Source organism: Capra hircus, unplaced genomic scaffold (genome assembly GCF_001704415.2).
Source record: "Capra hircus breed San Clemente unplaced genomic scaffold, ASM170441v1, whole genome shotgun sequence".
In the NCBI taxonomy this organism is placed as follows: Eukaryota; Metazoa; Chordata; class Mammalia; order Artiodactyla; family Bovidae; genus Capra; species Capra hircus.
Genome location: NW_017189629.1, coordinates 136,068 through 150,284, shown reverse-complemented (window position 1 = coordinate 150,284; position 14,217 = coordinate 136,068). Strand labels below are relative to the sequence as shown.

Sequence of the window (14,217 nt, the reverse complement as noted above, 5' to 3'; positions counted from 1 at the left end):
GATTCTGTTTTCATTGTCATTTGTTTCAGTTTTCTCTATGATTTCATTGTTGGCCCGTTGCTTTTTTAGAGCATGTTATGTAGACTCAATGTAATCATTTTTTCCTTCTTTCTGTGGTTGATTTCTACTTTCATACCATTGTGATCAGAAAAGATCCCTGAAATAATTTCTATTCTCTTAAATTTGTTGATGCTTGTTTTGCATCCTACTATTCTAAAGAATGTTCCATGTGTAGTTGTAAAGAATGTGTATTCTGTTTTTTTTTTTCCCCTGGCTTCATTCACTTTATTTTTCTCATATGAAATTATGTGGTGGCTACAGCTGGAGAAGCCTGGGTCCTCTGCTTAGAGACTCTGGTGTGGATCTTTACAAGATGGTCAATGCATTCCTGATACGGAGACTTGGTGAACACCGTTGCTTTCCAGAGATCAGGGGTGAGATAACTGTAGGTCTTGGAAATGGCATCAAAAGTAGCCTTGGCGAAAATGCCAGGGTGGTGGTGCAGCCCCTGGCAGAGGTGTAACAGTCATCAGGAGCTTCTTGGGCACAGGGGCTGAGATGATGCCCGTGCCCCTGGGAGCAGGGATGAGGCACACCAGCACAGAGCCACAGCGGCCAGTCACCTTGCAATGAACTGTGTGGGACTTGCCAATCTTATTTTCCTAGTACCCTCATCACATGAGGATGATAGAGAGCTTGGCCAGGATGATGGTCCCACGGATGGCAGTGGCTACTGCCTTAGAGCACTTGACATCCAAACCAACATGTCCATTGTAATCCCTGATGGCGACAAATGCCTTGAACCTGGTCTGCTGACCAGCACGGTCTGTTTTTGCATGGGCATAATCTTTATTTTATTTTTATTTTGGGGGCCTAATCTTTAAAACCTTTTCCTTGAGGGATGCTCCCAGGAAAAAGTCAATGATGTCATATTCTTTAATGGGCAGAGAGAAGAGATAGATTTCCTCCAGGGACTTGATCTTCATGTCCTCGACCAGGCAGCCCAGCTTGGTAACCAGAAGCCACACCTTGTCCTTGGCCTTTCTTCAGTGAGCTCTGTGGTCTCTGCCCTATCCCTGATCCCGGCTGTGACCCAAGCCCAGGACTCCCCTGCTGAAGCCACCTTGGAAGCCACCATCCCATCCCTGGGCCCCCAGGGCCTCTAGGCCTTCTCAAAGCACCAGTATCATCTGCCATTTGGTGTTCTTATGAAGAAGCGTATTCTGGTATTTTGAGACTGTAATGTCCTGAAAATATCAATTATGTCTCTCTATTTTATTATGGAATTTAGGATCTCTGTTGCCTTATTGTTTTGTTTTGTTTTGGTCTGAAAGATCTGTCAGTGATGTCAGTGGGGTGTTAATGTTTCCCAGTATTATTGTATTCCTATCAATTTCTCCCTTTATGTCTTTTAGTATGTTTTATGTATTTAGGTGTTCCTATATTGAGTTCTGGTAAAGACTGAGGGCACGAAGAGAACGGGGTGACAGAGGATGAGATGGTTGCATGGCATCACAGACTCAATGGACATGAGTTTGAGCAAACTCTGGGAGATACTGAAGGACAGGGAAGCCTGGCGTGCTGCAGTCCATGGGGTCAAAAAGAGTCGGACATGGCTGAGCGAGTGAACAACGGCAACAACAAATACTGAGTGCATATATGTTAATGAGTGAAACATTCCCTTCTTGTACTGATCTTTTATCATTGTATAGTGTTCTTCTTTATCTTTCTTTATGGCCTTTTTTAAAAGTCTGTTTTGTCTGATAGGATCGCTACCCCTCCTTTCTTGTCATTTCCATTTTCGGGAGACAGCCTTTTTCATCCCCTCCCTTTCAATCTATGTGCCCTTTGCCCTAAAATGGGTCTCTTGTAGGCAACATATTATAGGCTCTTGTTTTCTTACCCAGTCTGCCACTCTGTGTCTTTTTTAAAATTATTTTTTATTGGAGTACAGTTGTTTTACAGTGTGGTATTAGCTTCTGCTATGCAGCAAAGTGAATCAGTTTATGTACACAGATGAAAGTTTGCTGCTATGAGTCATGAACGACACCGGGATTCGTGGCCTCTGGAGGAGAGGAACTCAACCCAGGGCCCATGACGAGGCTTGATCGCTCAGAGCTTTTTGTGTAATAAAGTTTTATTAAAGTATAAAAGAGATAGAGAAAGCTGCTGACAGAGACAGCAGAAGGGGACAGAAACAGTGCCTCCCTACTAGTTTTTAGCAAGGAGTTATATACCTATTAACAAGCTGCTAATTAGAGAAAGGAAATGCCTCAAAACTGAGAGAGTTGCGCCAGGCCCCTCACCCACAACATGCATTTTGAGATAGCATTGGCACAAGGTGAGTCATCCTGGGCCAAAACACAATTCACAGGAATCTTGGAGAAAGGCAGATTTCCAAGCAAATACATAGTTCATTAACATAGCTTAAGAAAGATGTTTCCATAAGAAAAACACAATGGTTAGCTCAAGGTTTGAGATTAATTAACTAGGTATAACCAGGTGTTGCCATGACAACATAGGATTGGAAGAGAAAAGAAAAAAAAAAGTCTTCCATATGCTGCTTGGGGACCTCTGGCCTCCCTACCGAGGCTATTAACGCTCTCACATATATCCACTCATTTTTAGATTTCCTTTCCATTTGCACTGTATGTCTTTTGATTGGCTCATTTAGTTCATTGACATTTAAGGTAATTATTGATAGATAATGTGTTTATTGCCATTTAAAACCTTTTTTTCCAGTTGACCTTATATTTCTTCTTCCTTTCTTTTTGTTTTTCCTTTTGTGGTTTGATAATCTTCTTTTATAGTTCTTTTCTGAGAATCTATTATGCTTGAGTTATCTTCTTTTTTGGTTTTTGTGTATCTATTATGTTTTTGATTTGCTGTTGTTCAGTTGCTCAGTTGTGTCTGACTCTTTGTGACCCCATGGACGCCAGGCTTCCCTGTCCTTCACCATCTGCCGCAGCTTGCTCAAACTTTATGTCCATAGAGTGGGTGATGCCATCCAACCATCTCGTCCTCTGTCATCCCCTTCTCCTCCTGCCTTCAATTTTTCCCAGCATCAGGGTAATGAGTCAGCTCTTCATATCAGGTGGCCAAAGTATTGGAGCTTCACCATCAGTCCTTCCAATGAATATTCAGGACAGATTTCATTTAGGATTGACTGGTTTGATCTCCTTGCAATCCAAGAGACTCTCAAGAGTTTTCCCAATACCACACTTTAAAAGCATCAGTTCTTCAACACTCAGCCTTCTTTATGGTCCAACTCTCACATCGATACATGACTACTAGAAAAACCATAGCTTTGACTATATGGACCTTTGTCGGCAAAGTAATGTCTCTGCTTTTTAATATGCTGTCTAGGTTGGTCATAGCTTTTCTTCCAAGGAGCAAGCATCTTTTAATTTCATGGCTGCAGTCACCATCTGCAGTGATTTTGGAGCCCCTCCCCCCAAAAAAAGTCTGTCACTGTGTTGTTTCCCATCTATTTGCAATGAAGTGATGGGACCAGATGCCATGATCTTAGTTTTTTGAATATTGAGTTTTAAGTCAGCTTTTTCACTCTCCTCTTTCACCTTCATCAAGAGGCTCTTTAGTTCCTCTTTGATTTCTGCCAAATCAGATGAGGGTGATGGTCATCTGCATATCTGAGGTTATTGATATTTCTTCTGGCAATCTTGATTCCAGCTTGTGCTTCATCCAGCCCCACATTTCCCATGGTGTATTCTGCATATAAGTTAGATTAAGCAGGGTGACAATATACAGCCTTCACATACTCCTTTCCCAGTTTGGAACCAGTCTGTTGTTCCATGCCCGGTTCTAACTGTTGCGTCTTGAACTGCATACAGGTTTCTCAGAAGGCTGGTAATGTTAGGGGAAGCACACTGATTGAAACCGCCCACCCTGGCCAGGAACCATAGTAACCATCTGCATGAGTTGTTTTACAACAGGAGGTCCTGGGAACTAACAAGTCTCCACCAACCGGAAGAGTTCGGGAAAGGTCAAAAGGAGACACCACATGTCCGACCACCTCCCAGAATCCTTCTCTCCGGCATCCATCTCGGCTGAACAAGGTGTGCACCACCAGGAAGGACTCTGAGTCAGAATGATTGGCTAAAGACAACCCAGAAACTAATCCCATCACCATAAAACCTGAGACTGCGAGCCACGTGGCAGAGCTGTGCTTCTGGGTTCCCTTACCCTACTGCTTTCCACCTGGGTGCCCTTTCCCAATACAGTCTCTTGCTTTGTCAGCACATGTGTCTCCTTGGACAATTCACTTCCAAGTGTTATATAAGAGCCCAGTTTCGGGCCCTGGAAGGGGTCCCCCTTCCTGCAATAGTAAGGTGGTCTGGTATTCCTATCTCTTTAAGAATTTTCCATAGTTTGTTGTGATCCGCACAGTCATAGGCTTTAGCGTAGTCAGTGAAGCAGGAATAGATGTTTTTTCTGAAATTCTCATGTTTTTTCTATGATCCAGTGGATGCTGCCAATTTGATCTCTGGTTCCTCTGGCTTTTCTAAACCCAGCTTGTACATCTGGGAGTTCTTGGTTCACGTACTGTTGAAGCCTAGCCTGGAGAATTTTGAGCCTAGCTTGGAGAATTTTGATTTGTGGTTACCCTGATTTTCAAGTATGTAAACCCAGTACTGTATCTACGTGCTTTAGACTGGTAGTCATATAGGCTCAAGCACATTCTTTAGAAAAAACTACAGAACTTGCCTGGTTAAGAATCTGTCTACCAATGCAGGGAACATGGATTTGAGCCTGGTCTGGGAAGATCCCACATGCCGAGGGGCAACAAAGCCAACGTGCCACAACTACTGAAAGCCTGTGCTCTGCAACAAGAGAAGGCACTGAAACAGGGATCCTGTGCAGCATAGCTAGAGAAAGCCTGCAAACAGCAGCAAAGACCCAGCGCAGCCAAATGAATTAAGTAAAAAAAAAATCTACAATTTTTTATTCCCCTTCCCCACATTTTATGATTTTGATGTCCTCTTTTACATCTTCATGTTCATCTTTTTGCTGTTCTTTGGAATTATAATTGAATTCACAAAAAATGCTTGTATTCTACTAGCTTCCCCCACTACCTGCACCACGTGGCTTTAGGGATCTTAGTTGCCTGTCCTGTGGAAGCACTGAGTCCTAACCACTGGACCACCAGGGAATTCCCTGTACTCGCTTATTTAAGTGATTTACTTTCCAATTGTTATTTTCTCTTTCAGATTCTTGCTGCTTTTCTGTTTCGAGAAGACCTTTCAATATTTCTTTTAGGATTGGTTTAGTGTTGCTGTAGTCTTTTAGTTTTTATTTCTCTGAGAAATTCTTTATCTCTCCTTCTATTTTAAATGATTATCTTGCTGAGTAGAGTCTCCTAGTTTGCAGGTTTTTCCCTTTCAGGATTTTGAATATTTCTTGCCACTTTCTTTTGGCTTGCCACTTTTCTGTAGAGAAATCAGCTGATAGCCTTATGGGGGTTCCCTTGTAACTAACTTTGTTTGTTTCTTACTGACTTTAGAATCCTCTCTTTAACTTTTGCCATTTTAATTATGTCTTAGTGTAGGTCTGTTTGGGTTCATCTTGTTTGGGATCCTCTGTACTTCCTATACCTGGAAGTCTATTTTCTTCTTTAGGAAGTTTTCCACCATAATTTCTTCATATACATTTTTGATCCCCATTTCTCTTTCTTATCCTTCTGGGAACCCTGTTATGAGTAGGTAGGCTCACTTTATATACACTGATAGGTTTCATATATTGCTTTCATTTTTCTGTCCACTGTTCTGGTTGGGCAGTTTCTATTATTCTATCTTCCAGATCATTTATTATTCTTCTGCATTATTAAAGTTGCTATTTATTGCCTTTAGCTCAGCTTTCATCTTAGCACATGAGTTTCCTAATTTTAATTGGCTCTTCTTTATAGTTTCTAATTCCTTGTTATAGTGATCTGCACTTCTGTTGGTAGCCTTTTGTAATCCTTCAGTATTTTGGTAACTTCTTTTTTGAACTGAAGATCTAGTAGACTGGAGAGGTTGGTTTCATTGTTTCTTCTTTCAGGGGATTTCTCTTACTCTTTTAATTGGGAGTGCTTCTTCTGCTTCTTGATTTTACTTATATTTGTCTGACTATGAATTTAGGAGAAACAGTTATTTAGTGTCATCTTGGAGGTGTTTGTCAACCTTGTGCTATACCATTTAGAGAATGAAACACACATACACACAAAGCCACCTTATCATATAAGGATGGAGATTTAAATTTCAAAAGATCCATCTATATAAAATAGATAACTGACAAGGACCTACTCTGTAACACAGGGGACTATACTCAATATTTTGTAATAACCTATAATGGAAGAGAATGTAAAATATATATATATATATTTCAATAAAAATTTAAAATAAATAATACTAAGAAAAGATCCAAAGATCCTATAATCTTATAGGGCAGTCTTTTATTTTTCATTTATTTATTTTTATAATTTTATTTATTTATTTTTGGCTGTGCTGGGTCTTTATTGCTACAGAGGCTCTCCTCTGGTTGCGGTGCACAGCTTCTCATTTTGGTGGCTTCTCTTGTTACAGAGCACAGGCCCTAGAATACATGGGCTTCCGTACTTGTGGCACACAGACTTAGTTGCCTCATGGCATGTGGGATCTTCCAGACCAGGGATCGAACCTGAGTCTCCTACATGGACAGGCAGATTCTTTACCACTGAGCCGCCAGGGAAGCTTATAAGGCAGTCTTTTAAATGAGACATCCAATTTTATGAAAATCTTACTATGTTGTCCCTGTTTCTCATTTTTCCTTAATTTGACCAGACAAATGTTCAGAATATGAGATTTGGGGACCAGTCCAGGCTTTAGGGCTTCCCTAGTAGCTCAGACGGTAAAGAATCCACCTGCAGTACAGGAGACCTGGGTTCAGTCCCTGGGTGGGGAAAATCCCCTGGAGAAGGAAATGACAACCCACTCCAGTATTCTTGTCTGGAGAATTTCATGGACAGAGGAGCCTGGCAGGCTATAGTCCATGGAGTTGCAAAGAGTTGGACACAACTGAGTGACTAAACATTTTCACTAGGGTTTAGAAACTTCTTCACTGATCCCCTACCAGGGCCCCTGGAATCTTCTCATCTGGTTATCTTGTTTCCTTCTTCAATTGGTATTCCCAATTTGGTTTTTAAGCTTATTTATTTATTTTCATTTTATTCCCCTGGAGGAGGGCACGGCAACCCACTCCAATATTCTTGCCTGGGAAATCCCATGGACAGAGGAGCCTGGTGTGTTACAGTCCATGGGCTTGCAAAGAGCCGGACATGGCTGAAGTCCATCAGTCCATGGGGTTGCAAAGAGTCAGATAAGACTTAGCGACTGAACAACAACTTCATATATATTTATATGAAGTTCTTTTATAAACATTTATATGATTAAAAAATCATATATAAACTTCATTTATATGTATGTTTTCCAGGTGGTGCTAGTGGTAAAGAACTTGCCTGCCGATGCAGATGAGAGTTTGATTCCTGGGTCAGGAAGATCCCCTGGAGAGAGGGCACGGAAACCCACTCCAGTATTCTTGCTTGGAAAATCTCATGGACAGAGGAGCCTGGTGGGCTACAGTCCATGGGCTTGCAAAGAGCTGGACATGACTGAAGCGACTGAGCACAGCACAGCACATGGCTTTATAATGTTGTGTTAGTTTCAGGTATATGGTGAAATGATTCAGTTGTACATATGTATTATATATATGTATTCTTTTTCAGATTCTTTTCCCATATAGGTTATTACAGAATATTGAGTAGAGTTCCTTGTGCTCTGTAGTAGGTCCTTGTTGGTTATCTGTTTTATATATAGCAGTGTGTATATGTTAATCCCAATCTCCTAATTGATCCCATGTTTCCCCTTTGGTTAACCATAAACTTATTTTTGAAGTGTGTAAGTCTGTTTCTGTTTTGTAAATAAGTTCATTTGTGTCTTTTTTCTTAGATTCTGTATAAATGATATTATATTTGTCTTTATCTGACTTAGTATGAGAATCTCTAGGTCCATCCATGTTGCTGCAAATTGGCATTAGTTTATTCATTTTTTTATAGCTGAGTAATATTCTATTGTATATATGTACTATGTCTTTTTTTGTGGGGAGGGCTGCTCCCTCAGCAGTGAGAATGTGTTGTCCTAACCACTTCACTGCCAGGGAATTCCCTGTACCATGTGTTTTTTTTTTTAATCAATTCCTATGTTGATGGATAGTCAAGTTGCTTCCATATCTTGACATTTATTGTAAATAGTGCTGTTATGAACACTGGGGTGTATGTATCTTTTCAGATTTGTTTTCTCTAGATATTTGCCCAGGTGTGTGATTGCTGGATCATATGGTAGTTCTTTTTTTTTTTTCTGGTGCTGTGCTTGATCCTCATTGCTGTGCAGGCTTTTTTCTAGTCATGGTGAGCTGGGGTTACTCTCTAGTTGCAGTGCACAGACTTTTCACTGCCGTGGCTTCTCTTGTTGCTGATCACAGGCACTAGGGTGTGAGGGCTTCAGTAGTTGTGGCACGAGGGTTCAGTAATTGTGGTTCTTGAGCTCTAGAGCACAGGCTCCATAGCTGTGGTGCATGGGCTTAGTTGCTTCTTGGAATGTGGTGTCTTCCCAGATCAGGGATTGAACCTATGTCTCCTGCATTAGCAGGAGGACTCTTTACCACTGAGCCACCAGGGATGGTGCTGATAGTTCTATTTTTAGTTTTTAAAGGAACCTCCATAGCGTTCTCTATAGTAGCTTTGCCAATTTCCATTCCCACCAACAGTGTTGGAGAGTTCCCTTTTCCCCACACCCTCTCCAGCATTTATTGTTTGTAGATTTTTAAATGATGGTCATTCTGACTGGTGTGAGGTGATACCCCATTACAGTTTTGATTTGTGTTTCTCTAATAATTAGTGATGTTAAGCATCTTTTCATGTGTTTATTGGCCATCTATATGTCTTCTTTGGAGAAATGTCTATTTAGATTGCCCACCTTTTGATTTTTTTTTTTTATATGGAGTTGCATGTTGCTCTTTGTCTATTTTGAAGATTAATCCCTTGTTGGTTGCTTCATTTACAAATATTTTCTCTCATTTTGTGGGTTGTTTTTTAATTTTTTATGATTTTCTTTGTTGTACAAAAGCTTTTAAGTTTAATTAGGTCCCATTTGTTTATTTTCATTACTCTTAGAGGTGGATTCAAAAAGATATTCCTGTGATTTATGTCACAAAGTGTTCTGCCTATGTTTTCTTCTGGTCCTACATTTAGGTCTTTAATCCATTTTGACTTTAGTTTTGTATATTGTGTTAACGAATCTTCTGATTTCATTTTTTTTTTACATGTAACTGTCTAGTTTTTCTAGCACCATTTATTGAAAAAACTGTCTTTCCTCCTTTGTATATTCTTGCCTCCTTTGTCATAGATTGACCATGGGTTCATGAGAGTATTTCTGGGCTTTCTATCCTGTTCTGTTGATCTATATTTCTGCTTTTGTTTCAGTACCATACTCTTTTGATTACTGTAGCTTTGTAATATAGCCTGAGGTCAAGGAGCCTGATTCCTCTGGCTCCATTTTTCTTTCTTAGGATTTCTTCAGCTATTCAAGGTCTTTTGTGTTTCCATACAAATTAAAAAATGTTTTGTTCTCAGTTAAGTTCAGTCACTCAGTCGTGTCCGACTCTTTGTGACCTCAGGAGCCTCAGCACGCCAAGCCTCGCTGTCCATCACCAACTCCTGGAGTCCACCCAAACCCATGTCCATTGAGTCGGTGATGCCATGCTCTGTCGTCCCTTCCTCCTCCTGCCCTCGGTCTTTCCCAGCATCAGTGTCTTTTCAAATGAGTCAGCTTTTTGCATCAGGTGGCCAAAGTATTGGAGTTTCAGCTTCAACATCAGTCCTACCAATGAACACCCAGGACTGATCTCCTTTAGGATGGACTGGTTGGATCTCTTTGCAGTCCAAGGGACTCTCAAGAGTCTTCTCCAACACCACAGTTCAAAAGCATCAATTCTTTGGCTCTCAGCTTTCTTTATAGTTCAACTTTCACATCCATACATAACCACTGGAAAAACCATAGCCTTGACTAGATGGACCTTTGTTGACAAAGTGATGTCTGCTTTTTAATATGCTGTCTAGGTTGGTCATAACTTTCCTTCCAAGGAGTAAGCATCTTTTCATTTCATGGCTGCAGTCACCATCTGCAGTGATTTTGGAGCCCCCAAAAATAAAGTCGGACACTGTTTCCACTGTTTCCCCATCTATTTGCCATGAAGTAATGGGACCGGATGCCATGATCTTAGTTTTGTTCTAGTTCTGTGAAAAATGCCATTGGTAATTTGCTAGAGATTGCACTGAATCTGTACATTGCCTTGGTATTTCCAGTTTACTCTTTTTTCAAATTGAAGTATGGATGATTTTTAGTTTGCTTAACAAAAACTGTATTGAGGAATAATTGCCAAATATAATTGTATGTATTTAAAGTGTACAGCGGGGGACTTTCCTGGCAGTCCAGTGGTTAGGACTCTGCACTTCCACTGCAGGAGGCATATGTTCCATTCCTTGGTCTAGGAACTAAGATCCTGCAAGCCGTGCGATGCAGCCAAAAGTTAAAAATAAAGATAGAATAAAGTGTACAATGTGATTATTGACATGCATACATACACATAGAATGATTACCAAGATCAAGACAATTAGCACACCCATCACCTTACATAGTTAACATAGTTGACTCTGTGTATGTGTGTGGAGAGAATGCTTACGATCTATTCTTGCCAACTTTCAAGTATCAAATACCTTTTTATTAACTACCATCAGCATGCTATTCATTACAGCCTCAGAACTTCTTCTTCTTGTAGATGCAAATTTGTACCCTTTGACCTGCAGCACCCCATGCTAATTAGAAAGCATACGGCTCAAATCAGAACCTCTGATAGCTTCTAGAAGTGTATTAGTGTATTAGTGGTGAGCAACCTTTATCCGCTTCCCCCAACCTCCCGCGGCCTTCCTCAAGAGACAGTTTCAGGGAATGAAAATGATGCTTATAGGCTGCGTGTATTTGCATTGCAAATGAAAATAGCTTTGGATCCTGTGGGGGAAATATGTATTTTCTTCCAGGGGAGCTTGCCTGTGCAATCAAGTAGATTTATTCTAATGAGCAACCGATGCCATTTGCCAGTTACTAAAATGTTAATATCGGCAGAATTGAAAACTAGTCACATAGAGGCAGTTTTCTAATTTTTTATCCTAAAATTAGTTGACAGGCTGAAGGTGGAGATAAATAGAAGAGCATAAAACCATTTATTACAAGTAGTAGGCTTCATCTCGCTCTCTTTGATACATCAGTTAGGCTTGTTTTGATGCACTACAGGAAGCTTGTTGGTAATACATTGCAAACTGTACATTTCAGTCAGAACTCAAATGGTTTCCAAGGTGCAGTCATAAAGGCCAGTGCTCAAAATAGCTGCTGCCCCCAGGGAGTGAGGGCTTCCTAAGAGGCCCTTAAGGGAGCCCAGAGCGAATTTCCTGGAATCGCTGGTTTTGGAGGCTTTAAAAAAATATTACAAATATAAGTCCTGCTGTGTTACCAGGCAGATTTTGACACACAGGTCCTGACTCAAAGTATTGTGTGACTGACACTTGTATTTACTAAATCATTTGAGTCCTAGTTGATTAGAACTATGATAACTAATAATTTGATTCCTTTGATGCTGAGGCAGCTGAGTTAACATCTGGAGTCAAAGTGCCCCGATTGGAACCCCTGAGAAAGCGCTGTTATCTATTTAGTTATCACTCTGTTCTGGCCACTAATGCAGAGGGACTCACAGAAAGGACCAGGGGAGGGTAAGGTGGTTAGCAAGATGGCACATATGGGAACTTATTAACGATACAGCAGAGGGGGAACAGACATAGGGTGCAAAACTTGGAGAAATCACACGATCTGGGAGACGCTTCAAAATTCACTTCCTTGTGTTTGTTGTTTTAGGCGAGAATGTTCCTTACCATAGCAAGACTAAATATATTGTCTGCCAGGCCTTAATTCTCAAATTGGTTTTCATTGTTAAAAAATGATGTAGAAAATGCTGAGTGGCGTCCTCTCCAGTCTGCAGCATTGCAGAGGCTGTTTATGAGAAGCCATGAAAGCTACAGAAGTTCTCGTCTTATTTTCTGCATTTCTAGTTTTATGCAATTTCATTAGATTTTTCTGCTTTGGTAATAAATTTAGAAAGGAGAAGGAAAAGAACACAGTTACAAATACAACACTTATGGACTTTCCTGGTGGTCCGCTGGTTGAGAATCTGCCTGCCAACGCAGCGGACACAGGTTCGGTCATTGGTCTGATCCCACGCGCCACAACTGCTGAAGCTCAGGTGCCCTAGAGTCTGTGTTCCGCAACCAGAGAAGGCTGCACGCTGCAGCTAGAGAGTAGTCCCCACTCGCTGCAACTAGAGAAAGCCCACTCACAGCAACAAAGACCCAGCACAGCCAAAAATAAAAATATTAAAAATAGATATATAACGCTTCTTACCATTTGAAAGTGAAAGTCACTCAGTTGTGTCTGACTGTTTGTGACCCCATGGGCTATACAGTCCATGGAATTCTCCAGGCCAGAATACTGGAGTGGGTAGCTGTTCTCTTCTACAGGGATTTTGCCAACCCAGGGATCGAACCCAGGTCTCCCTCATTGCAGGTGGATTCAATTACAATTTGCTCGCCAATAATTAATGATAACTTTAATTCCTGCAGTACAGTTTTTCTAATTGAAATACATTTGATGTGTACCATTGTGCAAATTTAAAACTCAAATTTTCCTTTGTTTCCTTTGAAGATAGTGTGACTTGTTTCTGGACAAAAACATCTTCAATATTCTCTCCTCTGGGTATGTAACATTAATCATGGGGTGGGGGGTAGAATTGATCAACAAATAATGTCAGGCACAGTCAGGAAGAGGGGAAGAGGCGACAGCAGATGAGATGGTTGGATGGCATCACTGACTCAATGGACATGAGTTTGGGCAAACTCAGGGAGAGCGTGAAGGACTGAAGCCTGACGTGCTGCAGTCCATGGGGTCACAAAGAGTTGGACACGGCTTGGTGAATGAACAATAACAACAGTCAGGAAATGCTAGCTATCTCTTCAAAGAGATAAAGCCATGTATTTTGGTCCCCAGTCCCACAGATGAAACACTTCATTATTAAATGCTGATGGATTCCAGTTAAGTCACGACGCAGGAGCCCCAGCCATCAGCACCATCCATAACTGGGGTAGTTTCACAAAGCTACCTCCTGTTTGCTTTATTCATTTGACAAATAGTTTAATACAAAGAAAACGATTTCTCATTTTTCTCTCTCTGAGCAACCCCAGAAAAAGTCATTTAAGCTTGTTGAGCTGAAATTTCTTCCCGTGCATGATAACTCATATGATGCTGAAGATTAGGGCTGTCCTGCTTTCTGAGAATGAAATAATCCAATCTTTTCATGTTGTCCTATTCTGTAGAAAAAAGCAAATAAATATAATGTGATCTTGTGATATCACTTAGCAAATCAATAAGGAAAAATCCCCACTGGGTTTTTCCAAAGCAAACACAGAGGAAAGCTAACTGCCATTGGTCATTTATGAATATTGTCCCCCAAGCATTACCAGGAATCACTTGGTGAACTACATGGGCCAATGTTCCAGAAGATCCTTTGTGCTAATTTCGGCAACAAAGCCAAATTTAAACAGAAAAGTACCCCCTCGACGTTGCCACACCCCCACATTTTCTTGCTTTTCTTTCTAAAGGAGGGGCACCTGAGCAACACCAGAGCACATTACATTTCTTTCTCTGAAGCAAATCACACGTTTCCAAAACATCTTGGCTAAAAATAAATTAAGTTGTGTTTCTTTCCGAGAGGGAAATTGCTTTTGGCTGCTCACCCAGCCATACTTTTCTGCTAAACTCTGGGCTTTGTTTTTGATTTTCATGAAAGCAGGTTTATAAACACCAGAGGCAAAATGCAGCAACTAGAACAGATGGTTAAAGTGCTATCTCGTTTGTCAGTATCGGTTTGGGGAATACTGCAGAGTCGGGCTGCGGGGCTTACAGGCGTTCAGCTAGAGGAATTGTCTTGGGCAGAATCAAAGCTCCTTGTTGCAAAGCTGAGGCTCAGTATTTTCCTTTCCTGAGAGGAACAGGTGACAAAGAAACCATTCTCTTCTTGCCCATG

At 40.9% G+C, this 14,217-nt stretch overlaps 1 pseudogene; it reads right to left on the bottom strand.

The window, feature by feature from the left end:
* Positions 1-304: 304 nt before the first annotated feature.
* On the bottom strand, positions 305-1,498 carry LOC102172248 (annotated as a pseudogene).
* Between the last annotated feature and the right edge of the window lie 12,719 nt (positions 1,499-14,217).